The 20563-nt window shown below is 40.9% G+C and overlaps 1 protein-coding gene across 13 annotated transcripts in view; it reads left to right on the top strand.

The window, feature by feature from the left end:
• Positions 1-8263: 8263 nt before the first annotated feature.
• Epb41l2 (erythrocyte membrane protein band 4.1 like 2) overlaps positions 8264-20563 on the top strand; it is a 174494-nt gene continuing 162194 nt past the window's right edge. For all 13 annotated transcript variants that reach the window (XM_042673739.1, XM_042673812.1, XM_042673796.1 and 10 more), the window contains exon 1: positions 8264-8355. The gene's annotated coding sequence lies outside the window, so the exon portion shown is untranslated. The remainder of the gene's footprint in view (positions 8356-20563) is intronic.

Raw genomic sequence — 20563 nt, 5'->3', positions numbered from 1 at the left:
ATATGGTAGCACATGCCTGTAATCATAGCACTTTAAGGTCAACCTTGGTTAGAAAGTGAGACCTTGCCTAAAAATAAAAATAAAAATAAAAATGAGCCATCTTTGAAGTTTTGAATTGCTGAGTTTGCTGGTTCTAGCTTATTATAGCTTGTTTAAGCATTTGTCTGGTGATTTTTGATAATGGATCCATGGTTTTTGGAATTTTAACTGTAATAAATCTTTGTAAATTTGGGTCAAAGTAAATGACAGAAACTGTCGAATTGACAGTTGCTTCTGCCAGGTGCCAGATTTTAGTTTTGAGGTTTCTCAGGCTGCAAAACAACATGTATTCCAATGAAATTAGAGTGACAGACTTTCCATGGTAGGAATTCTCAAGGACTTTTTTTTTCTTTCCTCATTTCCCCTCAGAATTAATACAAAGAAGTAAGGTGAAGTCTTGCCAGAGAGGCTTTGTTTGTTTGCTTTTTTTCCCCCAATCGACTCATAATGGTATTGTTTTTCAGACTCCGCTACCTTCTGATAAGCTACTTTATGAACAACAAAGCTATAAAGACATCTACAATATGCAGATTACCCCGGGTAGAAGACAGCTCACTGCTTTTGTTGATTTGCACATACAGTACAAATGGCACCTCCTAAAAGTGATCCATTTCAAAAAGGTTTTCCCTCCTCTGAGTTGCTTCAAGCTTTGAGAATTGAATGCTGGCTTAATATTGCCAAACTTTTCACTTTGACTTGGTGTTCTTATGCAGTGTACAGTTTTAACAATGTATGAAGGAGCTCATGCTAGCTATAACATGTCTTATCTTTTGGGATTTGACTTTTCTCTAGATACTGGCCTCTTACAATTACTTTCCCTTCTGTAGCAGGTTCAATTACATATTTTTAAATATTTTATCTAAAGCAAGGCACCACTGGCTCACATCTATAATCCTAGGTACCCAGGATGCTGAGATTTGAGAATTGTGGTTTGAAGCCAGCCTGGGTGGGAAAGTCCATGAGACTCTTATCTTCAATTAACCACTAAAAAATACAAACAACTGAAAGTGGGCCTGTCCCTCAAGTGTTAGTACTAGCCTTGAGCGCATATATATATATATATATATGTATATATACATACACATATATATGTATATGTATATATACATATGTATATGCATATATACATATATACATGTATATATGTATATATACATATACATATATACATGTATATATGTATATATGCATATACATATATATATATAATTTTAAGTATTATATTCTGGAAATTTTCCTTTAAATACCAGATCCTGAATACTAGATCTATCTTAACTATAAGAAACAGAAGTTGCCTCAGTCATTTTCAGTTTGGCCCATCCTTTTAGCCATTTGAGTAATAGTTAAAGATGAAGGCTTATTTGAACACTGTATTTGAAACTACCATACAAAACAGACAAATCTCTGCTTTCTTCTCAGTGATTATTCTTTCCAGGAAGCTTTTCCTTGGAGAGGGTGGGGTCATAGGCCCTAATAGCTTAATATAACCTAAAATCTGTTCTCGTGTTTTCCAATAAGTAGAACACACTTGTATGCCTTGTGAGGGGTGGGGGGTGGGACACATGAAATCAAACTGAATGATGATACTTTGCTAATTCCAACCTTCCAGCACACATCTGTCTTGAATAAACTGAGGACTGCCCTCTAGACTATGCATTTTCCACTGGAGGAATTTGTTTGCTTAAAAACTGCCACATTCCAATTCCAATCCTTCTATCACCACTATTTCCAGGGGCTATTTAACTATTTATCAATCAGATCTGGGCTATGCCAGTATCCAAATTTGGCCTATGCCAGTATCCCAGCAAACCTCTCTAAGTCAGGGGATTATGTTTCCAATTTTTCTCCTGATACTTTCATTCAACAGTATCTTCTATGACTACAATTACAACTGTGTGTGTGTGTGTGTGTGTGTGTGTGTGTGTGTGTGTGTGTGTTTTACAATCCCTTGCTAAGGCCATTCATAAATTATCTATCAGCAGAGATCCTCACAATGGGTCCAAAGAATTTGGCCCATCTTATGATGTCATATCAGAGATGGTCTATGGTATTATGGAAGCAGTTCAGTTTGTCCAGCAGAGCCCCTGTCTCCCCAATTCCCACATCTAATTAAGTACTAGAAGTACACTGTTCTATTTAGTCCAACAGAGCTCTCCTCTTGGTCATTGAAAAAAGCTTAGTAACAGCAAATCAGCAGATGAATTGACTGCAGGGGTAAGGTAGAGTAAGGAGGTACAATGGGGACACCATATACCAGTCTTACTAAAGTTTTGTTTTTGTTCTTTATAATTTCCCATAGTAGAACATATGTCCATTCCCTGTAAAATGGATATCCATGCTCTCCTTGCCTTACGTCCCATATGTCTGTGAATGAGCCTGGAACCTTTTCTTTTGACCTCACTAAATTCTATTCCATTGTAGATAAGCCATATTTTAAGACTCTATAAACCTTCAGTACTTATGACTGAAATGAAATAAAACGTGATTTTTCTAAGCTTGTGTTGTGGTTATTTTCTGAATTTTATTAGTATGGAATGTGACTTATTGATGTTTATGTATTAAATATGAACAACTTGTTTTATCTTCATAGTTCATATATACTGTAAGATGGCAGAGAATAAATTTTGGTTAGTGAAAACTATTTGAGGATAGATAATAGTAACTAGGAGTCCTGACTCCCTTTATTAGATTTATTATCTACCACAGTGAGCTACAGGACAGGAATCAGTACTCATTTGTACTCATTTTGTACATGACATGAAGTTTAGTATAGAAAAGTACTTAGATTTTTAAAATGAAATAATACATCTATAAATATAGCTTCCCTGGACTTTTCATTTTTATTTACTTATTTTTATTTTTGCAGTGTTGGAGAGTAAACCTAGAACCTTACCATATGCTAGGCAATTACTTTACTGCTACTTTATAGCCTCAGCCCCAGTTAATTCTAATTCTGTTTTTAGTTCTGGGGATCAATTGACCATAAGATGTATAGACCTCCAGTAACTATGAAGATGTGGCTTTTGTTGAAGAGAATCAGCCTGTCCATGCCTCTTCTAGCCATGGGCCTAGATGACAAAATTCCAATGACATTGAGAATACTACTATTTGGTATGCTTAAGGTGCCTATTTCTGTTATTAGCCACAGTGGCTTTTCAAAAGGAGATTACCATCATTTACTTAAATGGAAAAGGGGGTTTGTGATACTTTTGATGGAAAAACCTTTGGAGAACATGTACTGCAGATGGAGATGCGAACAATTTCTTAAGGGCAGGCTCTGCCACTAGACTAGAATATAAGCACAGTGTCTGTGGTGAATTGTTTACGAAGATGACATTCCTATCACCGAACACGCTTTTCACTTGTTTCAAGAGGTCAAGTCTATGATAATTTTTTTGTTTATTTTTTAATTGGGCTTGGTCCTTCTATTGGCTTTGACCAACAGAATAAGACATACAAGTTGTATGATGTCTGGGCTTAAGCTTTGTAGGCCCTATGAAATTTGTTTGTACATTTTGGGAACCAGGTGCCAAATAAAGAAGTCTGGGTACTCCTATGAGAGAGAGAGAAAAAGACAGAGACACAAAGAGAGAAATATACATATAGAGAGATCTATGTATGTATGTACATATGTATGTATGTATGTATGTATGTATCTATCTATCTATCTACCTATCTATCTAGAGGAGAAAGACTCACCCACTACCACAAACACCATGAGGTTGAAGATGAGGTCCACATGGAACAGAAATTAATGGATTAATGAAATGAATAGCCTCAATGAAAAAGCAGCAGCACTGTAAGAGGATGTCAATGCAGTCATTTTAGGTCTTTTATCCACAGGTGAGCCTCCCAGCTGATTCCATAATGCAGAGATAAGTCCTACTAGAATTTCTGCTCCAGAGAAACATGGACAGTAAAATAGTTGTTTTGAAATTTTGTAGCCAAACTAAAACTGCACCAAAGATTGGTCAAATGACAGAGTGTCTTCTACTAAGGTATTTTTGGGTTGTTGTTGCTGGTGATGGTGGAATTGGGACTGCTTCCATTTAAGTAAATCCATGAAAATACCTTAAGCAGCCAAAATAAGAGAATGCACTGTCATTTCTTCCTGCTTAAGGTTCTCAATCCAGAGCCACGCTAATGTACCCACCTGGTTTAGGCTGGCATTCAAAGGCACAAAGGTAAAATAATAAATTCCTAACATAATAGCGTGGAACATTCTCAGGTGCCGCATCTATGAGGATGGATTTGTAAGTGAGGGAAGATCATGGGTACGCCTTTAGTCTACAGTGCCACACTGGTTTTGCTTTCAAATGGTGCCTAGGATAGAAACTGTGATGGTAAACTTGGGATGTGGTGACTCTCAGGCCTAGTATCTAGATTCCTGTTTTGTTTATCAAGTCAGTGTGTCCTTGACATTATAGTGTGTGTGGTGGGAAGACACAGCCTTTTTCTTATTCTTTTTTCCTGAGGATTAATGTTATGCCTGATAATCCTGCCAACAATTCAGTCTGCCTGCATCTCTGAATATCACCTATTCAGGACTTTGGCTTCCTCTCTGTCCAAGCACCTCTTCTCTATTATACCTCCCTGCACTCTGGGCCACCACCTGTTATTTGCTAACATCACCAATGATACCATGTTTCACTGATTTTCTTTGTGTCCTTATAGTTCCTGGAACTTGAGTTCCTGCTAGGTTCTTACTGAATCTTCTTACTCCACTGAAATGATAAGACTATGTAAGTAAGTTCATGTTCAGAACAGAATCTAGTTCTTCTTTCGCAATAATCCTTTACATATTTGGTAATAAATTGTGGTTTTTACCTTTTCTAGTGCTGATAATTGCTAATAACCTTTTAATTATCTTCTAGAGCTAAATCTTTCTGGGTCCTACATTACCAACTCTACCAGTTTATGGACATAAGTTAGCTTATCAATATTCTTTCAAAAGTTGCTTGTAGAAGTGATTCATGCACTTCCATAGAGAATATTTTAGGGATGGTATTTCCTATGATAATGCCATTATAGTTTATGTTTATTTTATTAGTTTGCTTTAGTGTTGTAAAGAGTTTTGTCTGGGAAAAATTGAGATTTTACAGGTCCTAAAATTTATATGACTAAGCTGGGAACTGTGGTGCCCAGAGTCCACATACTTGCGAGGTTCAGGAAGGAAGATTACTTGAGCCCAGTAGTTTGCAACCACTCTACCAGCCTTAGCAATACAGGAGACCTTGTCTCACAACAACAACAACAACAACAACAACAACAACAACAAAAACCCACAAGGGCTGGGAAGGTGGCTCAGTGGTAGAGTGCTTGCCTCGCATGCATGAGGCCCTGGATTTGATAACTCAGCACCACATAAACAGAAAAAGCCAGAAGTGGCGCTGTGGCTCAAGTGTTAGAGTGCTAGCCTTGAGTGGTAGAGTGCTAGCCCTGAGTTGAAGAGCTGAGGGACAGCGCCCAGGCCCGGGTTCAAGCTCCATGACTGACAAAAAACGAAACAAAACCAAAAAAACAAACAAAATGCCCCAACATCAAAATGACATGTAAAATTAAGTTATTCTCAAGGCCTAGGAAGATAAGGGATCCTTAATGTTGTTCCATTAATTTGTCTGTCTCAAGGTTCATTTTGTTATTGTTTACATCTTAAATGTTACTTAAAAAGTCATGTGTTATAATTTGGTCCCCAGCTGATGGCGCTATTGGGTCTGGCAACTCCTGTTGAGGAGGTTAGGCCACCGAGGGGTGTCAGACTCAACTTCCCTTTCTTTTTTTTCAGCTTCCATGAGGTGATTAGATTTGTTCCCTGTCATAACATTCTGTGTCACTACTGGCCCTGGGTGGAAACATCTGAAATTTGGGGCAAAATTAAAATTTTCCTCCTTATAAGTTATGTCAGGCATTTTGTTACAGTAATGGAAAACTAGCCCAAATTCCCAGTTCTTCTCAACTATGTGTAGTTAGGATTACACTTGTGTTAGCATACCTTATTAAATTTAACTTCTGTACTTAACCTATGGGACTGTGATTAAGTAATTTGCATATAAAGAACATAATAAATGTTTGTTATTTTTAGCTTTATTGTTCACTAAAAGATGTTAGTACATACAAGTCCTTATGTCGAAAACGAACTTTACAACTTTGGTGGGGGGGGGGGCGGGGGGAGGGTAGGAAGGGATGGGAAGGGGAAACAAAGGAGGAGGCTACAATGCTTGATAAGAAATGTACTCATTATCTTGGCCATGTAATTGTAACCCCTCTGTACAGTATTTTCACAATAAAAAAATCTTAGTACATAATTTCCCTTACCTTTAAAAAAATCTACAGTATATTAATTGTACAAAGGACTGCTTTGTGACTAATTCTTTTCCTTTTGATGTAATGGAGATAACCCCTGCTCTATCTTTTACATAGGGTTATTGTGAGGGCCAACTGACAATATGTGAGTGTATTTGGTAAATCTTCACATGAAAGGTATTGTTACTGAGATTTCTTTTCTTTTTTTCTTTCGTGCGTGTGTGTGTGTGTGTGTGTGTGTGCGCGCTACTGGAGTTTGAACTCAGGGCCATGCATTTAGTGGGCTAGGATTCTAAGACTTGAGCAATGCATCCCGTGCTTTTTTGCAGGCTATTCTGGAAATAGAATCTAGTAAACTTTCTGCCCAGGTTGGCCTTAAATCCAGACCCAGCAGATCCAGATGTCAGCCTTCTGAGTAACTAGGATTACAGGCTTGAGTCACCAGCAAGGGACTGATACTATTAATTTATACAAAAGGTTACACTCATGAAAGAAAAAGAGGGGCAGAATCACTGAAGATCTTAGTTGAGGTGGAGGAAAGCAAAGGACTTTGCACATAGGCAGATGCTGGAGCCAGTGAACACCGGTTGGATAAGAACATATTCAGAAAAGCTGAAATAGCTGTATGCTGAAATCCTAGCTACTCAGAAGGCTGAGATGTGAGAATCATGGTTCAAAGCCGCGTGGGGGCAGGTAGGTCTGGCAGACTCTTATTTCCAACAAACTAGCAAAACGCCAGGGGAGCGATGGCTCAAATGGTAGAGTGCCAGCCTTGAGGAAAAAATGCTCAGAGATAGAGTTCAAGCTCCAGTACGGAAACAAAACAACAAAAAGAAAAAGAAAAGTACCAGGTAAGGTGGCCGTGTGTGTGCGTGTGTGGGGGCATGTGCGTGTGTGTGGGCATGTGTGCATGTGTTTCTGGGTGTGCGCATGTGTATGTGTGCGTGTGTGGGCATGTGTGCGCGCGTATGCGTGTGTGTGGGCATGTGTGTGCGTGTATAAGCGTGTGTGGGTGTGTGTGGGGGCATGTGGGCATGTGTGTGTGTATGTGGGCATGTGTGCATGTGTGTGCACGTCTCTGTGTGTGCGTGTCTGTGTGCGTGTGGGCATGTGTGTGCGGGCATGTGTGTATGTGTGCGTGTCTCTGTGTGTGGTGTGTGTGGGCATATGTGTGTGCGTGTCTCTGCGTGTGTGTGCATGTCTGTGTGTGTGGGCATGTGTGTGTGCGCGTCTCTGTGTGTGTGGTCATGTGTGTGTGTGCGTGTCTCTGTGTGTGTGCGTGTGCGCGTGTGCGTGTGCTTGCGTCCTTCCACAGTCCGGCCTCAATGCCTTCTCTCTCCGTGCACAGGCACGGTGGGTAGGTCACACTCCGCGGTCCGGGGCCCCTCTCCCCCAGGACCTCCCCCAGCCCACCCAGGGCCCTTCCGCCAGCTCTTCCCGTGACAGTGAAAATCCCCTTTCACTCGGGCTCCAGGGGACCCCGTGCTCTGCATCTGCTCCCACAGAATGAGTCCCAAGAAGGAACTTTCACAAGTTGGAGGGCGTCTGAGGTCAGGACTCTCAGGGGAGAACGCCTCGCACACACGCTGTAGCAGTCATTACCTCTAGCGGCTGCGAGGGCGAAGCGCGTTCCCGCCGCACCGTACGCGGGACAGACCCGTGCCAACCCCGCCAACCCCGCGGGAAGGCCTGGCTTCCCGGCCCCCCGCCCCACGCCTTCCCCCTAACCTCCTCCCGCCCGGGGTGGCGCGGGGGCGTGGCCTGGAAGCCGGGGGCGTGGCCTGCCTGCGGGGGTTTCCGCGCTCGGGGCGCGCCGGGAGGGGGCGCGGGCGGAGCTTCCGCCGCGAGGGGGCGGGGCCGGCGTGCCCGGCGCTCTGACGGCCCCAGCCAGGGAATTTCAATTTGAAACCTAGCGGAGGGCGGAGGCAGGCGCGGCTCGCCGGCGGCGGGGACGGGACGCGGCCCGGGTCCTGGAGAGAGCGGGCGAGCGAGATCCTGAGGGGCGGCGTCGGGGTGAGGCGGAGTGCGGGGGCTACAGACTGGCGGGCGCGGGGTGCGGGTCGTGGCCGGTCCGGTCCAGTCTGGTGTGTGGAGCTGCAAGGGGGCGGCCCGGATCTCCCCCTTCCCCTGGTTGCACCCGGCTGACCCCCGGCAGGAAGCGGCGGCGGGACGGGCTCCGCCGAGGGGGATGGGGAGGGAGGGGTTCTCCCCAGCTCCCCTCCCCTCCCTCCTCGGGCGCACCCGAGTCTCCCAGCTTGGGGTCGGGCCGGGGTCGTGTGTGTGTGTGTGTGTGTGTGTGTGTGGTGTGTTGCGTGGCTCCGAGCCAAATCTGTGCTCGGTGGCGGCCGTCCGGCCCGCCCCTCCCCGCTTTCCCTGCAGAGAGCACGGGTGCGGGGTGAGGAGCGCGCCGGGGTCCGCTCCGCGGGGCGGGGGGCTCGGCTCACGCGTGTGGGCTCCGCGGAGCCGCCGGGGAGGGAAGGAGGCCGGGAGAGGAGGAGGAGCCCGGCCGGGTCCTGGGGGGCGCGGGCCTGGGTGGAGGATGGCTTGCGGAGGGGGAGACGCGGGCCGGCGGCGCGTGGGCGCTGCGGGCGGCCGGGCGGGGGTGGGGGGGGGCGGCGCGCCGGCCCCGTGCGTGGCGCAGGTCGGCGAGCGGGGGCCGGGGCGACGCGGCGACCCCGCCACCCGCGCTGTCGCTGTGCGGACGCACGATCGGCTCCCCCGGTCCCGTACCATGCCTCGGCCCGGGCCGCGTCGCCGCCACGGGCTGCCGCTCTCCTCCGGCGGCGCGGGGCAGGGGCCTCGGGGCAGTTTTAGGTGAGCCGGAGGACGAGGTCGGGGAGGAGGAGGATATAACGGGGCCCGTGGGTTGGCATCTCAGGGAGGGGGGGCCTCCATCCTCCACCGGAGACGTGGGCCCTGGGCCGCTGGGCCGTCTGCGGTCGGCATTAGGCTTCTCCAGATGTCAACCTCGGGTGAGGCCAAGGGTTTTTGGGTGGTGTTAGGGGAGCTCTCACTCACGAGGTGGTGGTATTTGGGGAAGGGGGTCTGTTCGGAGCCTTTCCTACAGACCCAGGATATGCCTGCCTTAAAAGTTCCTGTCACCGTAACAGCTGCCCCGGAGCCCAAGGTGGGTGAGAGTAAGAAGGAACCTAGAGGAAGTGTAGACTATTTTCTCTTTCTTGAATCGTGCCTTTTCCTCAGTTTCCTGAACTCACGTGGGTGCACTTCTGACGTGTGAAATGTCTGGGGTGTCTTGTTCCTCGTGATGCTGTTTTTTCCCTTTTGGTCTTTTTTTTTTTTTTAAAGAAAGATTCAGTGTTCACTTTATTTTCTTCAGTCTTTTTTTTAATTCTTTTATTTTCCTCCTGTTTTTGATCTTTCAAGGGAATACGTTATTTCTGTATTCTCTATCCATTAATAGTTCTGCCAATTAGTATTTTAATCAGTGTCCTGTCACTTTTCCCCTTGAGTTTGGTACCTGAAGGAAGTAAGTCTTGGCTGTGGAGGATGGAGTTTGGAATGTTCAATTCCTTGTACAGATTTTGCAGGGGAAGACTGATGCTCAATGATCCTGATTTCCATTTGCAGGTTCTTGATGTGAGAAATCACTGTGTTGCTGTTGCTGCCACTTATGGGCTGCATTGCAGTGCTGCCTTGAATTGTGTGATAAAGGCCAACTAAGTCCATCCATCAGGTTGTTAATCTAACACAACTTGTAAAAGACCTGTGCTGCATTACCTGGCAGAGCTGGCATGGTCATTTCTGCAGGTCATTTTGAGAAACTACCATCAAACCTTAGATATCCGATATCTGGCGTATGGAGGTTTTGGAGAGCTGTACAAGTGGTAATGGGATAGAACAATGAGGTGGATTTAGGGCTCATTTAATCCTGTCCTGTCCTTCTCACTTCTTGGGCAGAATTCCCACTGAAGTCAGTAGTTGTCTGTGTGCAGTCTGCTGAGAACAAGAGGCTGCTCATTAAGAGTAATAGTGGGGGACAGTTTCCTTCCTTTTAAAGCATCCCTTTTTCTGAAGACTTACACATACCCATTCTTCAGTCTCATGTCTAATAGAAGTAGTTAGGTGGTATGTGCAGAAACCTTCCAGCCTTCCAGAAAATTCATGGATAAATCGAATCATTAAACCTCCAACTTTAAATCTAAATTGGATGACAATTATTTGAAAAGGTAAAAAAGTCTGATTTTTCAAATTATTATTATTATTTTTTTTATATCAGGGTCTTGTCATATAGCGCAGGCTGGCCTGGTAACTCACTGTTTGTAGCTCAAGCTGACCTCAAATTCTTTCTTTTTTTTTTTGTTGGTTGTGGGGCCTGAACTCTGGGCTTGGGTACTGCCTCCTCAGCTTTTCACTCAAGGCTAGCGCCCTACCACTTGAGCCACAGCGCCTCTTCCAGCTTTTTCTGTTTATGTGGTGCTGAGGAATCGAACCCAGGGCCTCATCCACAGGAGGCAAGCACTCTACCACTGACTTCAAATTCTTGGCCCTCTTCTCTCACCCTCCTCCCTGCTGGGATTACAGGCTAGTGTGTGTACCGCTCTGCCATCTTTAACATCTGAAATTTAAGTCCAAGTGAGAAGAAGGAAATGGGAGATTTAGGGGAGGAATCTGAAGGGAGGCACACCAAAAAAAATTATTATAAGTAGACTCCAAGGAATCTCAGAAGCTCTGGTTCTATTTTGAGACAGTGTTAGTACACTTTGATCATGTATATCACACTTTCCTTAGAAATTAGTGACTAGCAGGACCCATCATTAGATTTGCAAGAACTATAAGCTTTACAGCTTAGCGTAACTGTGGCTTACCCTGTCCAAATTACCAGTTCCAAAGAATTGAGTTTAGAAAACCTAACCAGTGACCAGAATGTAAAAATAGATATTTAAAAATCAGAACCATGTCTACGTGTACTACCCAACCATTTGCTTTCTACTAAAAATACTTGTAAAGATGACAAAGCAGTCCTCAACCAAAATATTTATTGGTAAAATTTCTCTGTAATTAGTAATATTGTATAGTTAGGTTTAACATCAGGTTCTTCTGTCAATCACTACTTTCATTACTGTGGCTTGTGACCTACAAATCTTGTATCTTTGCCATTTTATTTAGGAATGTGGGTTTTATGTTTTATATAGCAGCTATCTAGCTGTTGGAGGTTGATTTTTTTCCCCCATTGTTTCTCTTTTTTACAGGAAAACATATTTTTCTTTTTTATGAACTGAGATAATCTGTTTAAAAGTTGTATATGGACTTATTGAAAAATAAGAATTAATAGCTCTTTTTTTAAAAAATAAAGCAATAAACGTTTATAAGGTTCAATGCCACCAAGTCACACTTTTTCATTTCTGAAATCTGTATTGTATACTTGCAGAAAACAAAGGAAATGTGCCTACCTCCTCCACCCACCTTTATTTAGAAACAGTTTCAGTGGCCTTGTTTGCTTTTTTTTTTTCAGATTCAGAATTACAGTACCTAACTACTAGGTACCCTTAAACAGATTTAAAAGCCTCAAGTAAATGTTTATGCTGGCTTCAGTAGTTAGCAAATACTAGCCAAACCCTAATTTACTGCTCTTTTATAGAATCTTGGAATCTCCGGGCTGAACTGTTTTGCAGGCAGCAAATCTGCTCTTAGCCTTGCCCCCTTTCCCTCAACAGAAACATTTTGCAGCCTCTTCAGAAGACCTGCCTTAAGTAGGAGATTGTGTGTGATTCCCCCACATACTCTAGGTCAGCACATCCTTTGGGAATACCATATTTTGGCATGTATCATTTACTTGATAGTCATAAGATTTCTGTCATTCCTTTGTGCACAGTACCCCAGACTAAAATCTATAGTGGAATCAGTGCCTGTTGTCATTAGCTGTGGGTGGTGGCTTCTATGTTAGCTGTTAATAATATGGCTTTTAGAAGTTATTACAAAGTCAGAAAGGAAGAAACTGTACTATTATCTAAAATTTTTTTTGTGTTTTTCTGTACATTGTATATTTCATATAAAGGGGGAGGTACTGTTTATTACATATGTTTGCTAGTGATTATTTCAACATTGTACTAAATAAATATTTGAAGAATTCATTGAACCTTTATATATTGATTTTTTTAGTAAAGATTATTGGATTTTAATATTTGGCTATAGTTTTTATAGAAATATGGAGAAAATAGGAAGGGTTTTACTTTTGTTTTTAAACTTACTTTTTTTAAAACCTAGTTTTACAAATTCTTCCTTTTGTTTTGTAGTTGGGTTGGCATCTGTATAGGATCTTTATTTGTTTGTTTTTTATTTATTGCCATGCTTGTGGGCCTGGGCATTGTTCCTGAGCTCCTTTTTTTTTGTTCAGTCATGGGCTTGAACTCTGGACCTGGCTCTTCAGCTCAAGGCTAGTGTTCTACCACTTGAGCTGTAGTGCCACTTCCAGTTTTCTGGTGGTTTATTGGAGATAAAAGTCTCATGGACTTTCCTGCCACAGCACCACTTCTGGCTTTTTCTGAGTAGTTTATTGGAGATAAAAATTTCATGGACTTCCCTTCCTCAGCTGGCTTTGAAGCACAGCCCTCAGATTTCAGCCTCCTGAGTAGCTAGGTGTGAGTCACTGGTGCCCAGTGGTGTGTGTGTGTGAGATTCTTACACATGTACGTTTTATGTCTCAAAGGGTAAATAATTATACATTATTTCCCTGGTTTGAGAAATAGAATTTATTTTGATTTAAATCTCAGTTTTTTTCCCTGAATTTTCTTGTTTAAAATCTTTTACTTCCTGATATTATAATAGATGTCATATGGCCTGTCAATGCCTACATACTTCTGCTTTTTTTAGGATAGAATTTGAGCTAATTTCATATTCTTAATTACTTTTAAAATGGAAATTCTTTTTCACATTACAGGTTCTCACTTTGATATTTTTATTTTAGCAAAATAGGGTCATAAAAGCTTCAACATGTATGGGTTGTCCCCAAATAATCACTATGCTAATATGGAGTATTATGATATCTAAAGGTAGATATTTAAGTTGATATATTTATTTGGTGCCATACTGATGGTTGATTTCAGGAACTGGGTACTGTTCCTTAGCTTTTTTACTCAAGGCTTGTGGTCTACCACTTGAGCCACAACTCTACTTCCAGCTTTTTGCTGGTTAAGAGATAAGAGTGTTGTGGACTTTCTTGACAAGACTGGCTTTGAACATAATCCTCAGATCTCAGCCTCGTGAGTAGCCTCCTGAGTAGGTATGAGCCGATTGCATTCAGCTTGAAATTTTGTATGTACAACTAAATCTAATGTCATCAGGATGCTTTAGTCTTTTCTAAGATAAGAACTAGAAAGCATGAATGGGATTCTTAGGAACTTTTTTCCCCTGTTTATCTGTAGGAACTTATTGTGTAGGTCAGGTCAGGTAGGTAAGTTCATGATACACAAACTAAACTTAGATTTTCAGGTTTTCTCTTGAATTGCTTTGATATAGCCTGGCTGTCTACCAGGATGTCCTGAAAGCATTTTCACAAGCCTTTATCATCTTTCAGTTGCCTTTCCCCAGGATAATCGTGGTTTCAAAAACTTGTCATACAGGTCTGATTATCAGCTATCTAATCACTTTTTCCAAGCCCGAGCTTAGGTTTACAAAACTTCTGATGAGTTTCAGAGCTGCACCTTTCATCGTTATGACAATAGGACTGAGTTTTATACCTGTTCTTTAGTTTCTTAACATTCTGCTAACATATATAATATTAAGATGTAGTTTATCTGTAATCATTCTTTGGTTCGTTTCCCTCTGATTTAGAGACTTTTTTTTTGGTCGGTCATGGGGCTTGAACTCTGGGCCTGAGTGCCATCCCTCAGCTCTTCAGCTCAAGGCCACTTGAGCTACAGAGCCATTTCTGGTTTTCTGGTGGTTTTTTGGAGATAAGAGTTGCAGGACTTTACTGCCCGGGCTGGCTTTGAACTGAGATCCATAGATCTCAGCCTCCTGAGTAGCTAGGATTACTGGCATGAGCCACCAGTGCCCAGTGACTTTTTATTTTTATTTTATTAAAGTTTGTATTAATTTACCTCGTGGGTCAGAAGAGAGCTTGGAGATGATTTAATTCAGGAGTGGGACTAGTAAGAAAGTATTGCTCTCAGAGTGGGCCCTAGGGATTCCTAAACTGCCTGACACTAAGTCAAGTGATGTATTTTTAGGCAAACAGTGTGCAAGAGAAAGTATGAGAGCTTGAGATATTTTTGGGTGGAAGGGTAGGAGAGAATGAATATGTGATAAATTTAGGAAATAAAAGTGGTTGTGATTTTTTTAAATATATTTTTTATTGTAAAGGTACTGTACAGAGGTTAAAATTACATGAGCAAGGTAATGAGGCCATTTCCTATCGAGCATTGTTACTCCCTCCGTGAATTGTTTAAAGAGGTATTCTTTCATTTTTTTTTCCTTTTTCATGTTATTTCAGTGTACTTTCATTTATTTCCCTCACCACCTAATTGTGCTTATTTCCATTCAGTTGAAATCTTCTTTGAGCCCCTTTACCCATTTATAGAGGTTAAACTGAAATCAACATAATCTTGGTCATTTGTGTTCTTACTTATGAATTCAATGAAGTTTTTGTTTTTGTTTTTAAATTTTGTTATGTGGTACTGAGGTCTGAACTTAGGGTATTAAACTTGCTAGACTAGGGGCTGGGAAGGTGGCTCAGTGGTGGAGTGTTTGTCTCACATGCATGAGGAGGCCCTAGGTTCGATTCCTCAGCACCACATAAGCAGAAAAAGCTGGAAGTAGCACTGTGGCTCAAGTGGTAGAGCACTAGCCTTGACCTGAAGAGCTGAGGGACAGTGCCCAGGCACTAGGCTAGGCTAGGCTAAATCTATCCCTTGAGCCATACCTCCAGAAAAATTTTGATCTAACAAACTATATCCATCATTTTTGGTCATATACATATGGTACATGTACACATATGGTAGGTTATGTGTGTATGTATTTATATGGTATATATGTATATGTGGATATCCACATATCCACAAATATATATGTGATATACATATATGATATATTTATATATATGGTAAAGATGTTGGAATCTATTAAGTAATACAGGGAAAATGTAATTTTTTTATGTTGCTAGAGGTGATTGCATGCATGCATATATGTGTGTGTGTATAGATGCCATATTACAAATTTCTTTCTGTATAACTATAGTAAGTTTGCTGAACTAATTCTAATAAATGAGTTGACTTTTTATTGATAATATTTAAACTTTTATACTATTGAAAATATTAATGTTTAATTAAAATGTAACCTTTATAAATCCAGTATACCTATTGTATATAAAGTACACCTACAGATCTATTATCTCCAAGTATAGTGTTTTAACTTTACATTTTTTATTTGATTTTATTTTTACCTATTTTTTCCAATTCTGGGGAAAATATTTATCTGCTTTGCCAGTGCTTCACTCTTGCTTGCTCACAGCCTGTGCTCTACATTTGAGCCATGTCTCCAGCTTAACTTTTTTGCTGATTAATTGGAGATGGAGTCTCATGACCTTTTTTGCTCAGACTGGCTTTGAACCTCAGTCCGACAGTCTCAGCCTTCAATTTGAGCCGAGGGTGCCAACATTAATAAATCAGGAAGTTTTGCCTAAGTTTTTATTTTATGCTGGAAAATTTGGACAATTGTGACAATCTGTGCCTAGATGCTTCAATTGGCAGTACGGCTAGCAAGTGTTGAGTAGTTGACACACCATCTTGGGTTCATATTTTTCTTATATTGCTTCAGTACTTCCTGTGTCCTTTCATTTTACCTCTATATTTTTTCAATCATTTGCATTAGACAGATGACTGTTTAGACTATTGAGTTGAAATCTTCTTTTTTCTTCTTCTTTTTTTTTTTTTTTTTTTCTGGTCTTAGGGCTTGAATTCAGGGCCTGGGCTCTATCCTTGAGCTTCTTGTGCTCAAGGCTAGTACTTTACCACTTGAGCTACAGCTACTTTCGTTTTTTTCTGAGAAGTCTCATGGACTTCCCTGTCCAGGCTGACTTCGAACTGTGACTCTAAGATCTCAGTTTCCTGAATAGCTAGGATTACAGGTATGAGCCACAGGCCTCTGGCTTGGTACCTTCTTTAGTAAATATCAGTTGAAAGATGCAAAAAGGCCTAGCTTTGTAGGACCTTAAAGGGGGTTTTGCTGGTAGTAGAGCTTTTCAAACTCTTGAGCCAGCAGGCATTTCCTATTTCTCCCTTTAGTGAAGAATAACTTTTGGGTCATGATTAGATTCAAGGTTTGTGGAACCCATATTCAATGCCTATAATGTCCTAATCCATCAGTAATATCTGGAAGGAAAGTTTTTGTGATTTTCTGCTAAATTTTGTGACCTGCTGCTCTTAAACAAATTGTTCAGTTATCTGGACCCTAGTGTTATATTCCCTTAGCTCATAATTGTGCCCTATTTATATATTTACCTTTTAAAAGATTTTTTTTATGTTGTTTAATCTTTCATTACACATCAGTCGATCAAAATGAGAAACTAAATAAACTTTATTTGGAGTGTAGAAGTTGAAATTGGGAAACACAGGTTTAGTTAGCTCTGAATTGGTGATCTAAAGAAGATAAGAAAAGCAGTGCTGATTTAGTAGTAAATGTGAAAAAGAACAGGAGCTATGTGCCTGATAAGAGATAAAGAAAATAATACATACACTTACTACTAATGCACATAAAACAATAGGTAACTTCTTGATATGCATCTTGAGTCTTTGGTGGTTCTGGTCATTTTGGTCATATCAGATGCCTGCTGTCTAGTGATCAGAGTTCTCATTCCTAGACAGTACCTTGAGACGTATAAATCTTGGTTCCTTTAAGTTCTACTTTTTTTTTTTTTTTTTGTGCTGGTCCTAGGGCTTGAACTTAGGGTCTCTGCACTGCTCTGAGCCTCTTTGTATTCAAGAATAGTGCTCTGTCCTTTGAGTCAAAGCGCCACTTCCTGCTTTTTCTGAGTAGTTTATTGGAGATAAGAATCTCATGGATTTTCCTGCCTGGGTTTAAACTGTGATCTTCAGATCTCAGCCTAAGTTCTTCTTTTGAAAAGCTCATTCAATATTACTTTTATCATGATTTTCATTTTCAGTTTCTACAAGATAAAAACTGTTTTGTAAGTATAATTGGAATACCATCATTGCACTTAAATTTCCTTAATATTAGCTGTCTAGCTGTCATTGTATAAATCTTCCTTCCTCCCTTCCTCCCTCCCTCCCTCCCTCCCTTCTTTTCTTTTTCATTTTTTGGTTGGATGGTGTTTTGTTGGGCAGTCATATGTGTAATAAAGGCTGGCTTTGAACTTGATGATCTTCCTGTTTCAGCTTCCTGAGTCCTGGATTACAGGAGTCAGATACCGTGCCTACTGGTTTTTGAAAAACTTTACCTTGATTTTCATGTAATGTTTCCAGTATGATTTTTCTACATTAAAAAAATACATAAGTGCATAAGATGCATCACAATAAAATATGATTGTTTAGATCCTCCACCACTTTTTTCCATGTGTTTTTATGTTGTTTGCTATTTAATTTATAGAGAGCATTTCCTACAGGACCTCTAAATGATTTAGAAAGTCAGGTAACACTTTGTAAATTATAAGGAATAGCAGCAGACTAATACCCTAAACTTTAATGACAGTTTTCTAGTATCCAGAAATAAGTGCATTCAGTGACTTACTTATTTTCTAATTTTCTGGTATGTTTGGTTATTAAATTTTGTTCCATGATTTTCAGAGCTATCTATACCTATATCCCCTGAAACTGTGAAATGACAAAATATTTTTATGCTTTGTTATTGGTTGAAAGCTTACATCTTTTCTAAGAGAGCAGGGAACATACTGGAAGCCAAAAGTTTAGTTTCAGAAACATTTACTTATGAACCTAGGGCCTCCTTTGTCCTTAGCCTTGTGAAGGTATTACTGTTTATGGATAATTGTTTAAATGCTGTTCCTATGGGTGAACTAATAGTGGAAAAGCATACTCCATCATCTATAAATGTAAGGTTTTCAGGGCTTCTCCAGTGATCAGCTTGTTTCTTGTAGTCCTCTACCAAAAGCACTCAGGGTCCAGCTTCCTCTGCTCTGCTAAGTCACTTATTTTGTACATCTGTTTTCCATCTCTGAAATTCTAATGGTATATTTTGTCTGGTGGCCTAACCTCCTGTTGTTTTCTTTTTTGTGGATTTACATTTTTGTTTTTAAAATTTCCTTGCTGTCATTTTTATCTGTGTTTTTGAAGTAGAAAGTAACTCATGTTCAATCCACTGGACTTACAGTTTTACTCTGATTATATATAAAACTCAAGCTGGATGCTGGTGGCTCATGCCAAAATTCTAGCTACATAGGAAGCCGAGATCTGAGGCTCTTAATTTGAAGCCAGTCCCAGCAAGAATGTCCATGAGACACTTATCTGCAATTCATCATTAAGAAGCCAGAAGTAGAGCTGTGGCTCAAATAGTTGAGTTCAGGTCCTGAGTTCAGGCTCCAGGGATTGGCATGTGTGTGTGCACATACACAAATCCAAACAAAAACACAAAATTCAGTCAGTGCTGATGGCTCATGCCTATAATCCTAGCTACGTAGGAGGTTGAGATCTGGAGATTGAAGTTTGAAATCAGCTGGACAGGAAGGTCTGTGAGACTCCTATCTCTAGCTAAAACTCCAAAACCTGGAGTGGCTCTATGGCTCAAGTCGTAGAATGCCAAGTAAGAGTCTGTGTGCCCCTGTTCAAGTTCTAGTGCCAGCCCCCCCCCCCCACCGCCCCAAATCATAAGATTACTGTGGTACTTAACATTTGATAAAGATTATAGCAATAATGAAATTGTACTTCTTTTTTTCCCACACCATTTTCTGTGTTCAGTTATATGAACAGGCCAGAAAAATAAGGTGATTGATCAGTATTTAGGTTGATAGGAATGGATAATTGATAAGCCATTGAACACGACGATGTTGTTTCCTTGAAATAATCAGGATCTGTTGTACAGTTTTTCCTGTCATGTTTCACAGTATAAAAATATTATATACTTGGTACATTTTAAAATATACAGTGAAACCAGATTTGGCAGTCTTATTTTAGAGTTTACAGAATGTCTTATTACTGAGTGTCTTAGCTTGTCAGTCTTTAAAGTGACATAGGGTTTCTATATATAAAAATATTGTTTAAATATGATTTGATTTTGATCAGTCTTTGAATTCATACAGGTTCTGATAAACACTTTGGGAGAAAATTTTCATTACTAGGTATAAATAAGGAGTGGGAATAACACTAATGTGAGGGTACATGTTTGGAATTTTTTTTTTGAAATTGTTATCCTGGGGCTTGCTGTCCCTGAGCTCTTCAGCTCAAGGCGAGGGCTCTACCACTTCCTGTTTTCTGGTGGGTTTTTTTTTTTTTTTTTATTGGAGATAAGAGTTTCACAGACTTTCCTGCCTGGGCTGGCTTTGAACCTCGATCCTTAGATCTCAGCCTCTTGATAGCTAGGATTACAGGAGTGAGCCACCTGCGCCTGGCCCATGTTTGGAATTTTTATGTATCGATTTCAGGGAAGAGAAACAGAATAGGAGATTCTGAATAGATAGTACTAGCTGTGTGTCTGAGGAAACTCCAGTAAGATCTCCTGACCATGAATATATATCATTAATGTTAAGTTGCACAGTAGGTTTTAAGAATTTATAAATTAAGCCGGGCGCTGGTGGCTCATGCCTATAATCCTAACTACTCAGGAGGCTGAGATCTGAGGATCACAGTTCAAAGCCAGCTGGGGCACGAAAGTCCATGAGACTCTTATCTCCAATAAACCACCAGAAAACCGGAAGTGGCGCTGTGGCTCAAATGGTAGAGTGCTAGCCTTGAGCTGAAGAGCTGAGGGACAGCGCCCAGGCCTAGTGTTTAAGCTCCACATCTGCCAAAAAAAAGAGAAAAAAATGTATAAAAATTAAGATCCTTTATTCATTAATGGAGAATGTATTGTAGGTAATAGATAAAGGCAGTATTTCCCCAAAATGTGGAAGTAGGTTAACGAAGATGTTACATAGATAAATCTTTCACTATATATGTATGTCTGTATGCATGAATATATATAAATATATATGTATGCATCTATGCACTTATTTTGAAACACAGTTTGACTATGTATTCCAATCTGGTTTAGACTCTTCCTCCTGTTTCAGCTTCATGACTGCTGGGATTACAGATGT

The sequence above is a fragment of the Dipodomys spectabilis genome, unplaced genomic scaffold (genome assembly GCF_019054845.1).
Source record: "Dipodomys spectabilis isolate Male_0828 unplaced genomic scaffold, ASM1905484v1 ptg000001l, whole genome shotgun sequence".
NCBI lineage: Eukaryota > Metazoa > Chordata > Mammalia > Rodentia > Heteromyidae > Dipodomys > Dipodomys spectabilis.
This window is presented reverse-complemented; position numbering and strand designations above follow the sequence as displayed.